This window comes from Pinus tabuliformis, chromosome X (assembly GCF_031772625.1).
Source record: "Pinus tabuliformis cultivar Carrire ecotype Pingquan chromosome X, CPIR1, whole genome shotgun sequence".
Taxonomy (NCBI): domain Eukaryota; kingdom Viridiplantae; phylum Streptophyta; class Pinopsida; order Pinales; family Pinaceae; genus Pinus; species Pinus tabuliformis.
The window spans coordinates 1488489803-1488508915 of record NC_142308.1 but is presented as its reverse complement, the minus strand read 5'-3'; positions in this window follow the sequence as shown (position 1 = coordinate 1488508915).

Sequence of the window (19113 nt, the reverse complement as noted above, 5' to 3'; positions counted from 1 at the left end):
AATCGGAACTCCAACATGACAACAATAACTTTTAAAAAGACTTGCAATGTGAAGGATGCAGTGTTATATTAATTGTTATATAATTATGTCAGGTCCGCACCTTATATTGCACGTCAGAGGTTTTGGGCAGTGATATATTATAAAAATGCCAATCTTGTATCACTTCTTGGCTTTCTTGTGGGTTTCTGATGGCTACTTTTTTATGGCTTCCGATAACTCTTCTGATAGTTCTTCTAATAACTCTTTTTCCAATAGCTCTTCTTTGATGTCTCTTGTTCTTGAATTCTAATGGCTTTCCTGATGGATTTCCTTATTGGGTCTACTACTTCTATTATGTCTGTATATATATATTCAATCCACTTGGATCCTCCATCTCATCATATCTTCATATATCAAACTTTCATCACTATGAGCATTATGATCAATGGGCATCAATGGGCAATCATGTATTAAAGAATTTTCCATCAGAAACACTACCATATTGACATCAATGACACCCTAGATTAACAATCCCCCGCTTTTCCATTGATGGAAATATTATTTCCCTTTCAACATTATCTTCTCCTTTGACATCAATGGAAAATGGGGTACTTAGAGACTCCCCCTATCAAACTGCTTATGTTCTTTATGAATAGTAGATCTTCATGGGTATGTTACTCCCCCTGTCGTGGTTCTCTTCTTTTTATTCAAGATAGAAGGATTTCTGCCTCATCATAAAAAATGCTTAAAGATGCTCCATTTCAATGCTTCCAAATAGACTCCAAATAGCCATACACCAAATGTTCAATTCCAAGTTTTTAGGCTTCTAGAATCCGAATTCTGTTGACTTCACAGTCATAATTAGGAGGTCTTTATAGTCTGAATCAGGAGAATATGCCATTGAAATTGTCTTTCTCACTATCTTTCTTCATAACTGAGTTCCTTTATGCTTCTCCTTAAGTTAGTGAGCTATATTGGACTATGCAACTTTCTTCTTTCTATAGTCCTTTTGATGAGCCAGTTTTCCTTGTGTTCTAGTAAAAGTTTCTAGAAGTTATCTCTACTAGCATATTTTGATATCCAATTTGTGACTGTCTTTTAAATTCTTCCTACTGATTGAAAACTTTTTGCAAATCTTCAATTATGTTTGATGCTGCCAACTTCTCTTTCTTCAAGCTTCATTCCTAGATGTATCTATTTGTTTGAAGGTTGCCTTTATTTGTGTCCATAATTTACTTGTTCTCACATTACATCCGTGAGTCGAGACATTCAACTTCAGTAATGAAAAAAACATAGTTATTTTCCCTATTTCTCTAGTATTAGATGGCCTTCTCTGCTACTCCAATTTCTACTTAGTGATCAAGTGGAAAACATATTCAACAATAGTCCACAGAATAGTTAAGAGATCATTTTCTTCAATGGAGTGCTCTCGAGAAATTATCTTTATCAAAGAATGATTGTTAATATAGCTCATCAAGGATTTCATAAGGACCCTTTCATGGATAGCTTCTGCAATAATGATCAATAATAACAATCTCCCCCTAACTCTATGCACAGTCTCTTTTTGGTAGAATCCCATCATCAAATACTCGAAATATCAAGGATATCTTCATTAAGTCAACAACATGTGTTCTTGGCTGGAGAGTTCAGGAGATTTTTGGATTGTATTTTTGGTGAGCTCCAGTATTGCAGCAATAATGCTACAACTCCTATAACTCCCTTCTTTAATTTTATCAACCCGGTAGTTCGTAACAAACTTGGAAGCGACGGTGTTGTATGCACAAGTACTATCTCTTGCCACAGTTGTCACTTGGTTAGCTGGCACAAGTCCGCTAGGGGCTTAAGCCAACTTCTATGAGCTCTTAGAAGAAGCTTTTTAACTGATGGATGAAAGCTAACTCAAAGGAAGCTAATCTACTTGCGGAAAGAAACTAAAAGCCAAAAAGAAACGCAAACCCTAGCAAACCCTAATTCTACTAGCTAGTTCTATTGACGCAAAGGAGAGAATGCAAACTACGAAAAGAGATGCCATTACTTCTATGAAGGTAAAATACATGTGTCTACACTGCCTCTAGCTAAAGAAAACATCTTTTTGTATTTTTGACTAAGTTATTAGAATTATCATGCATGTGCTTTTAACTGGCTTTTCACTGTGCAGGGATGGATCAAGGAGGAGAAATGCTTGGAAAAGGTTGGGATGGTACAGAGAGGGCCTAAGCGGTCCCTAACACCCTTCCAGAGAGTTTCACATAGTTTGGCTATCAAGAAACCTCATTCGTATGCTTCTACAGGAAGTCTGCAGGGGTTCTACAGGATGTTTAGGATTTCTACAGGATGTTCTGTAATTTTTCTACAGGATGTTTAAAAATTGGATTTTGGAGGATGGGTGAGTGAGGTAAGGTGCATGAATGGATAGGGAGGTAGGGTAGGGGCCTGAAATGACCCAAGGACTGATGGATAGAGTTGAGGAGAAGGTGTAGATGGCTGGACATGTTCCAAGAAGACTGAAGTAATGCTGCACAAAAGGTAGGGTTATGAGGGCAGTATGGCAATGTGAGGCAGGAAACCAAGTTAGGAGATGGAGAAGATGGGTTTGAGGGAGTCTGGGTAGATAGAGAAGTGGTACAGGTGCTCTGCAATTTGTGTTTCCAACTTAACCAACAAAGACATGCAAGAAAACAAAGATCTAGTTATGCTACCCTAATATGATCTAGCTAACAGTAACAAGAATGGACAACAACTTTATTTGCAAGGAAACCATGTATATTAACTATTCAATGAAGCATTCAAAGATATGAACATGTAACCAACTTCTGCAAATGAAAACCGAACACTAATGATTGCATGGCAAAGCAAAGTCAGTGTTTTTGCGGGCAGCAAAGTCATCCTAGTCACAACTCCTGATCCCACTGAGGGAGAGGTGAAACCACAGATGTTTGTTGGCCCTTTTCTTGAAGCTTTTTCTGTTAACAACCTATCAACTAAATCTGAGCATCAAAAGCTATTTTACTCATCAAAAAACAAACTAAATAACAAAACAAGATTTAGATCTAAATAGCATATTTTATTCTAAGAATGCAGCAAAAACACATAAAGATAATCAAAGGAGGTATTGGGCACTTGAGATGGGCCCAACCCCAAGAGCTATAGCCTCCTAAGAGAGATTTAGAGCTAGTGCAAAGCTGGATTCATCTTTATTGAGCAAGAAAAGAAGAGTTACATCAAAATTGTCCACAAGGAGAACTTGAAAATGAGATGAAAGCAAAGCTAATCTATTGCCTAAAAATCAAAATACAAACTAGCTAACTTCTGCCTACAAAATGACTAACCATTGGCTACAAAATGACTAACCACTAGCTAACAAAAATGACTACAAAGTGACTAACTGAAATGAGGCCCTAAGCCTTCTTATTTATACAAATTGAGGACCCCAACAGTCCTCCTAAACTTTAGGGACTCGGCTACCCAAAACTTGTAGTTAACAACAGTCCTACTTGACTTGCTAGGCTGCCCTTGTGCTAATTGATTTGGTGGCCCTTGAACTCCGAGCTGATGGTGGAGAATTCGAGGTAAGGGCCCATAAATGAAGGGGACACTTTCCTACAAATCCTCTCCCTTGTTCTCCCACGAATTTGGCTGCCAAGTGCTCATTAAAACCTTCAATTTTGTCTCCAAATTGACCAACAAGGCTACACAAAGCACCCATTAGACTTGTTGGCATAATGACTAACCCAATTCACTCTATTAGCATAAATATAATTAAAAACATGCAATAAAATAATGAGAATGGTGGATTAAGTCGAATTAGGAGGTTGAATGAGCCCAAATAATTATCCATTTTTGGGGCTCATCAATTTTCTTTGTTCTCCATACTTGTGTAACTTTATTCTTTTGCATGTTTCTAGCTCGTGTAGGAGCCCAAGTCAAGTTACACTCACGTGCCATATGACCAATGTTATAACATTTTAAGCATTCTATGTTGTTCATGAATAAGAATTCATGATTTCTTGCAAAATTGCTTCTCAGAGATTTACAGGGACCATTATAATTATCTTTATGATATACCCTGCAATATTTTTCCATGTTCCCAAAGTTTGTACAAGAATAGCAATAACCAAGAAATATACTTTGGTAACTGGGAGATGGAGATTTCCTTGATGTACATCTGAAGTCTTTCTACCTTGAGATCCTTTGATGATAACCATTGCTTCTTTCATCCTTGATACCATCTGCATTTCTTCTTGGAACATGACTTTCTTCATTGTTTCCTTGACTCTTAACCTTGCCCATGGTGGAACTAGGAGAATCAACATTTCTTTCTTGCTTCCATACATTCTTGTTGTTTGAAGCATTATCATTCTTGCTTGAGGATTCTCCTTCATAGCCAAAACCTGATTTATCAAATGGGGATCTTTGATGGCTGAGCATGTCATCCAAGGCTTGAGATATCTTAAAAAATTTGTCCATTCTTCCAATATTTCACAATCATTATTCTTCATAGAAAGTTGTTTCTCAAACTCATCCTTGATACGTATTGCTTCATTTGCTTCTATTTTAAGGGAGATGAGATCTGACTTCGTTTTGAGGATTTATTCATTTTCTTTTGCTAGATTGCTCTCCACTTCTTCCTTGATCCTTGTAGATTTTCATGTTTCGTCTTTGAGAAGGTTGATGTTAAATTCTAGTTTGAAGATTTATTCATCCTTTGCTTTTAGTTGACATATCATGGTGTTTCTCTCCTTTTCTACTTCATCAACCTATCCTTCTATGATTACCAATGCTTCCCTTGTCTTCTCAGCTCCTTGTGCTTGTTTCCTTGCTTCTTCTAGTTGATATTTAAGAGAGGAGACCTCTTCCTTGTATTGACCAATCTCTGCTTCAAGTTTGTTCAAGTTTTTGTGCCTTTGTTCAAGGTGGCTTGACAAGGTATCTTCCTATTTCTTTTCCTTATTGAATTGATTTTTCATGGATAAGACTTCTTCATGATGCTTTCTTTTACTTTGATGAAATTCCTCCTTAAGCTTGGCAAGCTCTACATCCCTTCCTTGTACTTGAAGCTTGACAAGGTCAGCTTCCTTCCTTTTTTGGTCTTGGTCACCAGCCAGTGCTTTCTTCTTAAGTTCCTCACTTTCCTTTTTCAAATTGATAATCTCTTCCATGGCAGCCATAAGTTTAGTGAACAAATCTTCTTCAAAATATTTTTCATTCTCTTCATCTTTTAGGTCTTCTTTAGCCTTGATGTCATCATTCTTATTTTCAGCTTCCATGATAGGTTCTAGATTTCCTTCTTGGTTTCCATCATCTTCTTGATTAGTGGTCATGGTCAATGCTCCTTTTGAGTGAAGTTCATGAAGTTTTTCCCATATACCCTTTGCGGACGAACATTTTCCTAAATTGTTCTTTAGAGAATCTGGTAGCCCATTCAAGATTTCCTTCATTTCTTTTTCATTGTTCTCCTTCGATTCTCCATCCATCATGCTATCAGAAATCACAGATTTCCAGAATTCAATGCCTTGAGTCTTTAAGAAATTCCTCATTCTTGCTTCCCATATATCAAAGTTTCCATTGAACCATGGAGCCTTTACAAATTGATTGATTTCAACTTCGGTGGTTGAGGGAGACACATCTTTAGGAGGATTGGAGACTTTCTTCCTTGTCTTTGCCATTTTTGTTCTAATTGATCAACCTCCAAGCTGTTAGGCTTTGAGTGATGGTACTAGCTTTGATACCAATTGTTGCAAATACTGAGAGGGGGGGTGAATCAGTATTCCTTTTCAATTGTTACTTTTGTTATCACCTAAGAAACAATTTATAAATGGTTCACATCATTTTGATTGTAACGGTTTGGTGTTAGTTCGAGTTTAGTTTTCTTTCAAGATTGGGCTTTTGGGCTTATATTTCTCAAGATATGGACAAAATTGGTATTGCTGGGTCAAATGGCACCCCTTACAGATGACAGCTGGAAAATAAAATTGATCACCGCAAAGTATGGTTCAATTTATTATATTTAATGATTTTAAGATAACCTTTTTGGTTTTTTATTAAGGTGGATGCGGAACAGACAGATTTGTGGTTTTGTTTCAAGATAATTTCACCATCAGAACACTATGCTTTGCAGGCAGAGAGTTGCAGTCTGAATGTGGCCATCATGGTCATACTCAAAGACCACACTTAAACGTTTCAGTTGGCGATACATTATTATTGATGAAGCGCATCTAATAAAGAATGAAAATTCACTTCTTGCAAAGACTATGAGAATCTACAACACCAACTGCAGGCTTCTTATAACCGACACACCTCTTCAAAACAATCTTCATGAACTCTGGTTTCTTCTCAAATTCTTACTTCCAGAAATTTTTATGATCCTTATGGGTGCAGGTCTAGCAGGCTCTGTTGTTCTGAAGAATGGTCGCTTGTCTGATATTATTTCAGAAATTCAGTCAGTGATAACACGATTGGATAAAGGAGGAGAATCATTAAATGGAAACTCTGACAATATTGTTGTTCTTGAAGCTCAGGTGCGATGCTTGGCAAAAGAGATTAGGCAATTGGGTGCATCAAGAACAATAACCATTATGAATGGGAATTCCGGTAATCTAGCATCTTTTGCAGTGCCAGCTGCTGCAGTGGGAGCATCGGGCTATGGTTACATGTGGTGGAAAATTTTTCCCGGAAGATCTCCAACAAAGCGTTCTACACCTGAATACGTAGAAGCAAAAAGTATGAAGAGCCTGCGGTACATTGTAGACACAATCCAGTTCCGCTGAAACTTTTGATGACTGGTTCCAAATATCAGCTGACAATGACTAACAAGAAGTGGTTCAACAACTTCATAAGGTTCTTCGGCCATTTCTTCTATGGAGACTGAAGTCAGATGTTGAAAAGGGTCTGCCTCCTAAAAAGGAAACCATATTGAAAGTTGGAATGTCACAAATGCAAAAGCAATTTTGCCAGGCATTGCTTCAAAAAGACTTGGAGGTTGTGAATGCTAGAGGAAAGTGTAAGCGCCTTTTGAATATAGCCATGCAATTCAGGAAGCACTGCAACCATCCATATCTCTTTCAGGGTGCTGAGCCAGGTCCACCATACACCACTGGAGACCATCTAATCACCAATGCGGGTAAAATGGTTCTTTTGAATAAGTTTCTTCCAAGACTGAAGGATCGTGATTCCAGAGTTCTTATTTTTTCACAGATGACAAGACAAGACTGTTGGACATTCTGGAGGATTATCGTATGTTCCGTGGATATCAGTATTGTCGAATAGATGGGAATCCTTACTGTTGCAGAAGACATTAGATTCAATGATGGATCATTACTGGGCTTTGTGTCGTAAAGTTGTGCGACGCAGCTCTGAACATTACGGACCACGAGGGTGCAAGCAGCATACGACAGATTGACAAGTATAAATATAGTCCTGTGTGAAGAAGTAGAGTCTTTCACTTGTCAATTTTGGCCTTTCAGGCACAGGGGCATCCAGATATTTGTCTTGTTAGGCTATGGCATTGGTCTTCCTGGCATTCTCTAATTGCCTAGAGGAATCGTTGCATTTTTCAAGTGATCTACAGAAATAAAGCCTTGGTATCCAGCTAGCATAACTGAGTCAAGCTGCTTCTATTGCAGGTGCAGCTCGCCGTCTTAATTTATGAAGGAAGACTCTTATTTAGTAGGCGAAGCAGTTATGGAACTTAGTAAATGGGGTTGGAAAAGGTAATAAGATTGTTGTTTATTGGGAAGGGAATGATCCCGGTTGTGATGGATGCTTAACGTATAATGAAATGCTCATGAAGGTTTGCCAGCTTTCAAACTATTTGAAGGATATTGGTATCAAGAAAGGAGATGCAGTGGCAATTTATTTGCCTATGTTAGCAGAACTGCCGATAGCAATGTTTGCTTGTGCTCGTTTTGGTGCTGTTCATTCAGTTGTATTTGCTGGATTTTCAGCAGAGTCTCTTGCTCAACGAATTATACACCACAAAGCTAAAGCACTGCTAACTTGTAATGCTGTCCGCCGGGGTGCTAAAGTCATTAATCTGAAAGAAATAAATAGACTCTGCGCTGGTGGAATCATCTAAAAATGGAGTTCCTGTAGGTGTCTGTTTGACATATGCAGATGAGTTTGCATTAAATAAAAAACACACCATAGAAGAAAGGAAGAGACATCTGGTGGCAGGATACAATTCCAAAATACATGACCGAATGTGAAGTTAGATGGATTGATGCAGAAGATCCTCTGTTCCTTTTATATGCAAGTGGTAGTACAGGGAAACCTAAAAATGCTGCTCAAAGATTGCTGGTCTTGTGAACTTAGCTGGTCTTGTGAACTTGACAAGTCTGGATCTAGAGATGTGCTCAGGGATTCATGGTGAATTGGTGCATCTAAAAGGGCTTACAAAATTAGAAGCATTAAACATTGGATGGTGCAATTGTATAAAGAACTCAAATTTAAACCTATGGCTGGGCTTATAAACCTAAAGCAAGCTGCAAATTTCTCGAAGTCTTGTTGCTTTGAATCTCAACATAAAGTCATTGCTGGTCTTGATAAGGCAGTAGAAACTATGAAGATAGGGAAGATTGCCCTGATTATATTAGGACCTGAATATGGTTTGTCATGGAGCCCTCTCAAAGAAGGTCACCTACTAAGTGGTTCAAACGATACACAAATATGCTTGTGGGATATAAACGCTGCATTTGGAAAGAAAGTGCTTGAAGCCAATTAAATATTGAAGGTTCATGAGGGGACAGTTGAGGATGTTACAGGGCATTTGAAGCACGAATATCTTTTTGGCTCTGTTGGAGATGATTGTCATTTGCTCATATGGGACATGCGTACACCTGCACCTAACAAGCCTCAACAATCAGTTGTAGCTCATCAGAGTGAGGTTAACTCTTTGGCCTTTAATCCGTTCAATGAGTGGCTGTTGAGAAAATAAAGCTCAAGACAGCCAGAGTTTAGTATTGAAACTGTGATTTTTGGGAACAACTCAGCAGTTTCGTAGCGCGCTACGAAATTGCTGAAGCTACATAATTAACGATCAGTGAACCAAATTTTGAAAACTTTCCTATCAGCATTAAAAAAGTTTTTGTGTCAGCACACATGCACATGGGAAAAGCTTACAACACACGAAGGACATGGCACTCATTACTAATTCAAGAAAATCAACATGGCTAATTACTTCCGAATATCTTTGAGGAAAACAAAGGCATAAAAATAGGGACAGTTTCCTGTTGCTCAGCAGAGGTAAAGGGATACGACATTAAGGACTAGTAAGAAGCTTCGAGCATCCATCACAGCTAAACTAAAAAAAAAAGACCAATTGTCAGAGAATGAGCCTGTTTTCTCCTTTTTCTCGTAGGAGCACCATCTTGATTGTAATAAATGATATGTTCAGCATGATGTCGAATTAGAATCCTAATTGTTTTAGGTTTCTAGAGCTGTCAATTTGTAGTCTACTGTATTTATTAGTTAGTTTCAAATGTTAGTAGGTGTCATAATAGGCAGAATTGGAGTTCCCCTCATGCTGGAGGAGGAATCTCGATCAGTTAGAATAAGAGCTCTATATATAGCTGAAACAACAATGTAATAAGGGTTGGAAAATTTTATGATACAACTTGTATTTGGCTTATGTAAAGACTCATTTTCAGTAATAGAATTTTGACTTTACTTCTCAGGATTCATGAAGGATTTCTTATGTTCAGAATTTGTGATCTTGTCCTTTCCATAATTTTACAGTGGTATAGATGTATAATCACTCAGAATTCACTGAATGTGCTCTGATTTCCTGTATGCATTTATAAACTGTGGTCCCATATGAGTTATGTTCTGAATGTCTAAATGCTGAGTGCCCTGACTTCTATGTAAGGTTGAGTTCACTGTTATATTGAGGTGTTGTTGACTCCATAAGCCCAATGGATAGTTGTTTAATGTATTTCCAGTATTCATATTTTTCACAGTTGTTCTATAAGAGTTAGCCATCTTATCTTTAATCAAAATCATTAATCCTTTAAGAGAGAGCCCTCTCAGGTTGAGGAGGCTAAGCCTCAGCCTAAAGTAGGTCTGAAATAGTTACTTAGAGTCAACCTGACCAGCAGCCTATCAGGGTCTGATTTTGAGATAAAATTTTGGTGCGTCTGTCGGGAGCCTGAAGATTACTCATTCCCGAAATCATGAAGCTGAACTTCTGAAGGTAGCAGGAGCTCAGAAGACTTTTTGAGGCTGCAAATCTACCTTGGCGACTCCATTGTTGAAGAATTCGAAATTCCTAGATTCATGGTGATTCCACTTCAGTTATGAAGGACCCATATGCTACCATTCTTATTTCAAGGTATGCATGCATAAATTTTTCAGGAATTCATGGTTTCCCAAATCATTTTCCAAAGGATGCATATTTTCTAAGGAATGCTCCAAAATTCAACGGAGAGGATTTGAGTTTAACTTTGAAGCATATATCAGATTTCTGTGATTTTACTGAGCTTCTTAGAGTTAAACATGAGGATGTTTGCATTATGTTGTTCTATGATTCATTTCAAGGGAAATGTAAACGGTGGATTGAAAGCTTTCCTGCCAAATCCATCAAGTCATTTGAAGACTTTTGGTTTATGTTTTTGGAGGAATGGATAGATAGATCAGAGGTGGTGGCAAACTCTCCTTTAGTTCAAAGTTTCAAACAGTGGAATGATCATCATATTAATGAAGAAATAGTTGAAAATTTTTCTTTGTCCTTGTCTTCTTATCTAAAATCATTTGACTGCCAGACAGAAGATAAGATGAAATCTTTGGATGAAGTTGCTAAGGACATTGAGAAAGACATTGAAGGTTTACAAGGTCAAATACAATCACATAGTCTTCATAATCATGATCATTATTTTCAGTAGCTTTCTATGGCAAAACACAAGGAGAGAGTGTTTCTTCCTTTCTCTTTCACGATTGAGGAAAAGTACAATGTTATTGAAGATCAGTTTGCACACCCAGAAAGTTACAAGAATCATCAAGCTGATCATGTATTCTAGGATCCTATAGCTAAATACATGGAAGAGTTTTACTCTCCAGTGTTTCAGCTTTTCTATGAAGATCAGAGGCAATTTCAGTGGCAGTGGTCATCACAATATCATAGTTACTCTGAACTCCGATGCAGTAAAAAAACTCAAATATCAGATAAGACAAATGATTGGCTACATTGGAAATTTCACATTGATTGAGCTGAAAGAAATTTGAATTGTTAGGGTAGGTAGGTAGGAAAATGCAAATAAGCTCAAGGTTAACTGAGCATTTTTCAGTAGATGTAGATTTCTTTCTCCTACAGTCATCATCAAGCTTAAGCCCGAGGTGAAGGCCCAAGATGCTTGAAGGGGATGTTTTTCAAACAAATCTATGTTTTTCTTAAAATGGACAAAGCACTGGACCTGCGAGTTCTTAGTGTACTACAGGAGCACACTATCCCAAGTGGAGCCACCTGTTATCACCTAAGAAACAATTTCTAAATGGTTCACATCATTTTGATTGTAACTGTTTGGTGTTAGTTCGAGTTTAGTTTTCTTTCAAGATTGGGCTTTTGGGCTTATATTTCTCAAGATATGGACAAAATTGGTATTGCTGGGTCAAATGGCACCCCTTACAGATGACAGCTGGCAAATAAAATTGATCACCGCAAAGTATGGTTCAATTTATTATATTTAATGATTTTAAGATAACCTTTTTGGTTTTTTATTAAGGTGGATGCGGAACAGACAGATTTGCGGTTTTGTTTCAAGATAATTTCACCATCAGAACACTATACTTTGCAGGCAGAGAGTTGCAGTCTGAATGTGGCCATCATGGTCATACTCAAAGACCACACTTAAACGTTTCAGTTGGCGATACATTATTATTGATGAAGCGCATCTAATAAAGAATGAAAATTCACTTCTTGCAAAGACTATGAGAATCTACAGCACCAACTGCAGGCTTCTTATAACCGGCACACCTCTTCAAAACAATCTTCACGAACTCTGGTTTCTTCTCAAATTCTTACTTCCAGAAATTTTTATGATCCTTATTGGTGCAGGTCTAGCAGGCTCTGTTGTTCTGAAGAATGGTCGCTTGTCTGATATTATTTCAGAAATTCAGTCAATGATAACACGATTGGATAAAGGAGGAGAATCATTAAATGGAAACTCTGACAATATTGCTGTTCTTGAAGCTCAGGTGCGATGCTTGGCAAAAGAGATTAGGCAATTGGGTGCATCAAGAACAATAACCATTATGAATGGGAATTCCGGTAATCTAGCATCTTTTGCAGTGCCAGCTGCTGCAGTGGGAGCATCGGGCTATGGTTACATGTGGTGGAAAAATTTTCTAGGAAGATCTCCAACAAAGCGTTCTACACCTGCATACGTAGAAGCAAAAAGTATGAAGAGCCTGCGGTACATTGTAGACACAATCCAGTTCTGCTAAAACTTTTGATGACTGGTTCCAAATATCAGTTGACAATGACTAACAAGAAGTGGTTCAACAACTTCATAAGGTTCTTCGGCCATTTCTTCTACAGAGACTGAAGTCAGATGTTGAAAAGGGTCTACCTCCTAAAAAGGAAACCATATTGAAAGTTGGAATGTCACAAATGCAAAAGCAATTTTTCCGGGCATTGCTTCAAAAAGACTTGGAGGTTGTGAATGCTAGAGGAAAGTGTAAGCGCCTTTTGAATATAGCCATGCAATTCAGGAAGCACTGCAACCATCCATATCTCTTTCAGGGTGCTGAGCCAGGTCTACCATACACCACTGGAGACCATCTAATCACCAATGCGGGTAAAATGGTTCTTTTGAATAAGTTGCTTCCAAGACTGAAGGATCGTGATTCCAGAGTTCTTATTTTTTCACAGATGACAAGACAAGACTGTTGGACATTCTGGAGGATTATCGTATGTTCCGTGGATATCAGTATTGTTGAATAGATGAGAATCCTTGCTGTTGCAGAAGACATTAGATTCAATGATGGATCATTACTGGGCTTTGTGTCGTAAAGTTGTGCGACGCAGCTCTGAACATTACAGACCACGAGGGTGCAAACAGCATACGGCAGATTGACAAGTATAAATATATTCCTGTGTGAAGAAGTAGAGTCTTTCACTTGTCAATTTTGGCCTTTCAGGCACAGGGGCATCCAAATATTTGTCTTGTTAGGCTATGGCATTGGTCTTCCTGGCATTCTCTAATTGCCTAGAGGAATCGTTGCATTTTTCAAGTGATCTACAGAAATAAAGCCTTGGTATCCAGCTAGCATAACTGAGTCAAGCTGCTTCTGTTGCAGGTGCAGCTCGCCGTCTTAATTTATGAAGGAAGAATCTTATTCAGTAGGCGCAGCAGTTATCGAACTTAGTAAATGGGGCTGGAAAAGGTAATAAGATTGTTGTTTATTGGGAAGGGAATGATCCCGGTTGTGATGGATGCTTAACGTATAATGAACTGCTCATGAAGGTTTGCCAGCTTTCAAACTATTTGAAGGATATTGGTATCAAGAAAGGAGATGCAGTGGCAATTTATTTGCCTATGTTAGCAGAACTGCCGATAGCAATGTTTGCTTGTGCTTGTTTTGGTGTTGTTCATTCAGTTGTATTTGCTGGATTTTCAGCAGAGTCTCTTGCTCAACGAATTATACACCACAAAGCTAAAGCACTGCTAACTTGTAATGATGTCTGCCGGGGTGCTAAAGTCATTAATCTGAAAGAAATAAATAGACTTTGCGCTGTTGGAATCATCTAAAAATGGAGTTCCTGTAGGTGTCTATTTGACATATGCAGATGAGTTTGCATTAAATAAAAAACACACCATAAAAGAAAGGAAGAGACATCTGGTGGTAGGATACAATTCCAAAATACATGACCGAATGTGAAGTTAGATGGATTGATGCAGAAGATCCTCTGTTCCTTTTATATGCAAGTGGTAGTACAGGGAAACCTAAAAATGCTGCTCAAAGGTTGCTGGTCTTGTGAACCTAGCTGGTCTTGTGAACTTGACAAGTCTGGATCTAGAGATGTGCTCAGGGATTCATGGTGAATTGGTGCATCTAAAAAGGCTTACAAAATCAGAAGCATTAAACATTGGATGGTGCAATTGTATAAAGAACTCAAGTTTAAACCTATGGCTGGGCTTACAAACTTGAAGCAAGCTGCAAATTTCTCGAAGTCTTGTTGCTTTGAATCTCAACATAAAGTCATTGCTGGTCTTGATAAGGCAGTAGAAACTATGAAGACAGGGAAGATTGCCCTGATTATATTAGGACCTGAATATGGTTTGTCATGGAGCCCTCTCAAAGAAGGTCACCTACTAAGTGGTTCAAACGATACACAAATATGCTTGTGGGATATAAACGCTGCATTTGGAAAGAAAGTGCTTGAAGCTAATTAAATATTGAGGTTCATGAGGGGACAGTTGAGGATGTTACAGGGCATTTGAAGCACGAATATTTTTTTTGGCTCTGTTGGAGATGATTGTCATTTGCTCATATGGGACATGCGTACACCTGCACCTAACAAGCCTCAACAATCAGTTGTAGCTCATCAGAGTGAGGTTAACTCTTTGGCCTTTAATCCGTTCAATGAGTGGCTGTTGAGAAAATAAAGCTCAAGACAATCAGAGTTTAGTATTGAAACTGTGATTTTTGGGAACAACTCAGCAGTTTCGTAGCGCGCTACGAAACTGCTGAAGCTGCATAATTAACGATCAGTGAACCAAATTTTGAAGACTTTCCTATCAGCATTAAAAAAGTTTTTGTGTCAGCACACATGCACATGGGAAAAGCTTACAACACACGAAGGACGTGGCACTCATTACTAATTCAAGAAAATCAACATGGCTAATTACTTCCGAATATCTTTGAGGAAAACAAAGGCATAAAAACAGGGACAGTTTCCTGTTTCTCAGCAGAGGTAAAGGGATACGACATTAAGGACCAGTAAGAAGCTTCGAGCATCCATCACAGCTAAACTAAAAAAAAAAGACCAATTGTCAGAGAATGAGCCTGTTTTCTCCTTTTTCTCATAGGAGCACCATCTTGATTGTAATAAATGATATGTTCAGCATGATGTTGAATTAGAATCCTAATTGTTTTAGGTTTCTAGAGCTGTCAATTTGTAGTCTGCTGTATTTATTAGTTAGTTTCAAATGTTAGTAGGTGTCATCATAGGCAGAATTGGAGTTTCCCTCATGCTGGAGGAGGAATCTCGATCAGTTAGAATAAGACCTCTATATATAGCTGAAACAACAATGTAATAAGAGTTGGAAAATTTTATGATACAGCTTGTATTTGGCTTATGTAAAGACTCATTTTCAGTAATATAATTTTGACTTTACTTCTCACGATTCATGAGGGATTTCTTATGTTCAGAATGTGTGATCTTGTCCTTTCCATAATTTTTACAGTGGTATAGATGTATAATCACTCAGAATTCACTGAATGTGCTCTGATTTCCTGTATGCATTTATAAACTGTGGTCCCATATGAGTTATGTTCTGAATGTCTAAATGCTGAGTGCCCTGACTTCTATGTAAGGTTGAGTTCACTGTTATATTGAGGTGTTGTTGACTCCATAAGCCCAATGGATAGTTGTTTAATGTATTTCCAGCATTCATATTTTTCACAGTTGTTCTATAAGAGTTAGCCATCTTATCTTTAATCAAAATCATTAATCCTTTAAGAGAGAGCCCTCTCAGGTTGAGGAGGCTAAGCCTCAGCCTAAAGTAGGTCTAAAATAGTTACTTAGAGTCAACCTGGCCAGCAGCCTCTCAGGGTCTGATTTTGAGATAACAACTTTAACTAGTTAAATAAATTATATTTAGAACACAAAATGAACAATAGGAATAAATGTTTTTATTAATATAATCTTTACAATAAATCAGGCACTATATATAGATATAGGGCTCCAACCCTTGATGAAGACACCGATCTTCAATTTCCCAGGCTCCAACCTATTGCCAAGCACCAACTTGGTCTTTTGTGAGGCTCCAATGTCTAGGGCACTGTTATCACTCCAGGAAACTCTAGTAGGTTGCAACTCAGAGATCCCTGGTAACATATAATCTTCAATATTGTTCTCAGAACTATTGGAATGGATGATGGTTTGGATCAAGTCAGATAACCATTTTCAGCTCTATTCTCACTCAAGACATGCATGAACACCCTCAACAACACAAGGCTTTAGACCACTAATGCTCAATATTTTATAGATTTAATGGATAGATGGAGAATATTGACAGTACCAGCAGATTGCATACATGAACATATATGAATGGCTGGCTACAGGCAGCAAATGAGCTTACTGAGTATACTGGCAGATGCATATATAATAACACATATAAATGGCTAGCTACAGGCAGCAAAGAAGCTTGCATATATAATTTATCAAAGCGGAGATAAGATGACAGTTATCTGGCCTTAAACACAAAGAAAAATTGAAAAAATTGTTCAAGTGCAAGCATAGAACAGAAGAGAAATTGACATTAACATATAACAGCAAAAGAAACTTGTATTACTAAAGAATGCAGATGAGAAGCTTGAAGGAACAGAGGAGGAATAATCTCCAAAAGTTGAACCCTTATTACATTTAGTTTTCTGCCTTTTATAGGCCCTTTACAATTCTCCTAAGCTCTCTAGAAGGCTAGGAGTCTTAATCTATTTGATTTGCATTGTTAACCACTTTGATTCCCTGAAGGCAAGCGTGGCCTGGCAGTTTCTTCTTCTGACGGAAGACTAACCATATTCAAATATTTTGGGTGGTTTGTTGCACTATCTGGGAGCTCCCTTGTGCCAGAGATGCCCCACAATTGATTTTACTGTTATGGATGAGTTGTGTTGTCTGTTGATGCTTGATGGCCAATTTATTTCCAGGCTAGCTGTGTGTGTTGCATGATGTTTCTGCGTTGCGTTGTCTATGTGGTGGAATGGCCCTTCTCTTTCCCTTTATAGGCTCTTGTTTCTTGGCAATATGTCTCCCGGGCTCTGTTATATGGTGCAATGGGTCTTTGGGCACGTATATCCCTCTAAATGGCCCCTTTCTGTCAATACAAGATTGTTTTCTGTTTAAAACAGAAAACAAAGTGACATTGTGAAAATCTTGCCTATTCCTGTACCTTTTGGACTTAAAAAATCATTAGATGCAGCTTATCAATCTCTCGGGTCCGCCCTTGTTGCTGTCGCAAGTCGCAAAGAAAGCTGCGTTGTGTATTTCTTTATATTTATGAAATATGCGAAAAACATTAAAAACCGTGAAAAACAACCTTTTCGGACTTCAAAAATTATTAAATTCCCTTCCCGGACCCTTTCAGGTCCGAGCTTCATCGCAATCGCAAGGCTCCCAAGCTTCTTTTGTAATTTTCGTTATATAACGAAAATATACCAAATACATTAAAAACTGATAGGACGCGGACATGAAATTTTATAGGAAAGCATTTGTAGCATCGTCAGGTTCGGCCCATCAGGTCGCCCGTATGTATGTGTGGAGGTCCCGCCCCATGGTAGTACGCCGATGTGATGCGATCGCGATCGCTGATCGCTCATTCCCCGGGCCTTATATATATATATATATATATATATATATATATATATATATATATATATATATATATATATATATATATATATATATATATATATATCACTACATATGTTCCCTACCAATGCAACCCGCCGATCCGATCATCGGCGATCGCTGATCGGCGGTGTCATGTGCCTACCGTAAACTGTCCCCTTTGCTTGGCCGATTGCGATTAGCCTCCTAGATCTAGGCCATTGATCAGCTAGATCTAACGGTGGATATTCCTTCTCTTTTTAAGCCTACGCTTGCGGGTTTTTCATTGTTTTCCTTTGGTTTTCGCCTCTCGATAGTGATTTTCATCCCTTCCAAGGGCTTTCCTCCCTTGCTCATTTCGATCAATGGATGATTTTTAAGAAATCTTGAAGGCTTTGGGGCATATTTGGATCCATTTTTGGGCCATTTTACTTCAAGGCTAACATTGGATCCTTCTGGGGATGAAATCCTCCCTGTGATGTTTCGAGAACTATAGATCAATGCCTTTCCTATAAAACCAAAATTAAATCTCCCTCCTAGTGTTGCATTGGGAATGGAGTATTTTTAGCATAAAAATAAAAACTGGAAGAAAAACATATTTACAATACCAAGGCCTTAAGGCCTTAAATGAAATAAAGTTTCAATAACTGCCCATTTATTGGGCTACTAAAAGTATCTCCTCCTTCCAAAATGTGCAGAATGAATCTATTGTTATTGTGAACTTGAGCGATGACAAAAGGACCTATCCACAAGGAGTCAAAATTCCCATGATTACCTCTCTTTTCCTTAAGTGCATCCCATTTAAGAACCCAATCACCAACTTGGAAATTGTCCACTTTTGCCTTCCTGTCAAAGGTTTCTTTGATTCCCTTCTAGTGAGCCTTCATTTTCTCAACCAACTGCTCTCTTATTTGCTATAATTCAACCAGATTATTCATTCTTCTTACCATGTCATTCTCTTCCTCTTGTTCTTCTTGCAAGAACTTAGCCACAGGAAGAATGAGTTGGATGGGGAAAACAACATCAGTGCCATAAACCAGTTTGAATGGAGAATTCCCTATGGACATTTTGATGGTAACCCTGTCAAACCATAGTGCAAACTTCAGCTTGGAATCCCAGCTCTTTTCATTTTCCTCTAACAGATTTTTGATTATCTTTACCAGACTCTTGTTATATGATTCTGCCAGGCCATTTCCTTGAGGATAATAGGAGGTAGAATGTACCACCTGAATGCCCATGGGTTTAGTCATGTCCACCAATTCTTTTGCCCTGAAATCTGTTGCATTATAAATGACTAGTTTGGTTGGGAAACCAAATCTAGTGAACATATTCTCATTCAAGAACTTTATGACAATTTAATGATTGGAATTCTTAGTGGGTATAGCCTCAATCCACTTGGTGAAATAATCGGTGGCTACTAAAATCCATTTGTGTTGGCCACTGGAATGTGGGTTGATTTCACCTATGAAGTCTAAGCCCCACTGCTAGAAGGGACCATTGACATGTACTAGCTTCAGGGGTAGATATTTTAGTTGTTGTCTTCCTGCAAACCTCTGACACTTGTCACAAGCTTTTACAAAAGAAAACACATC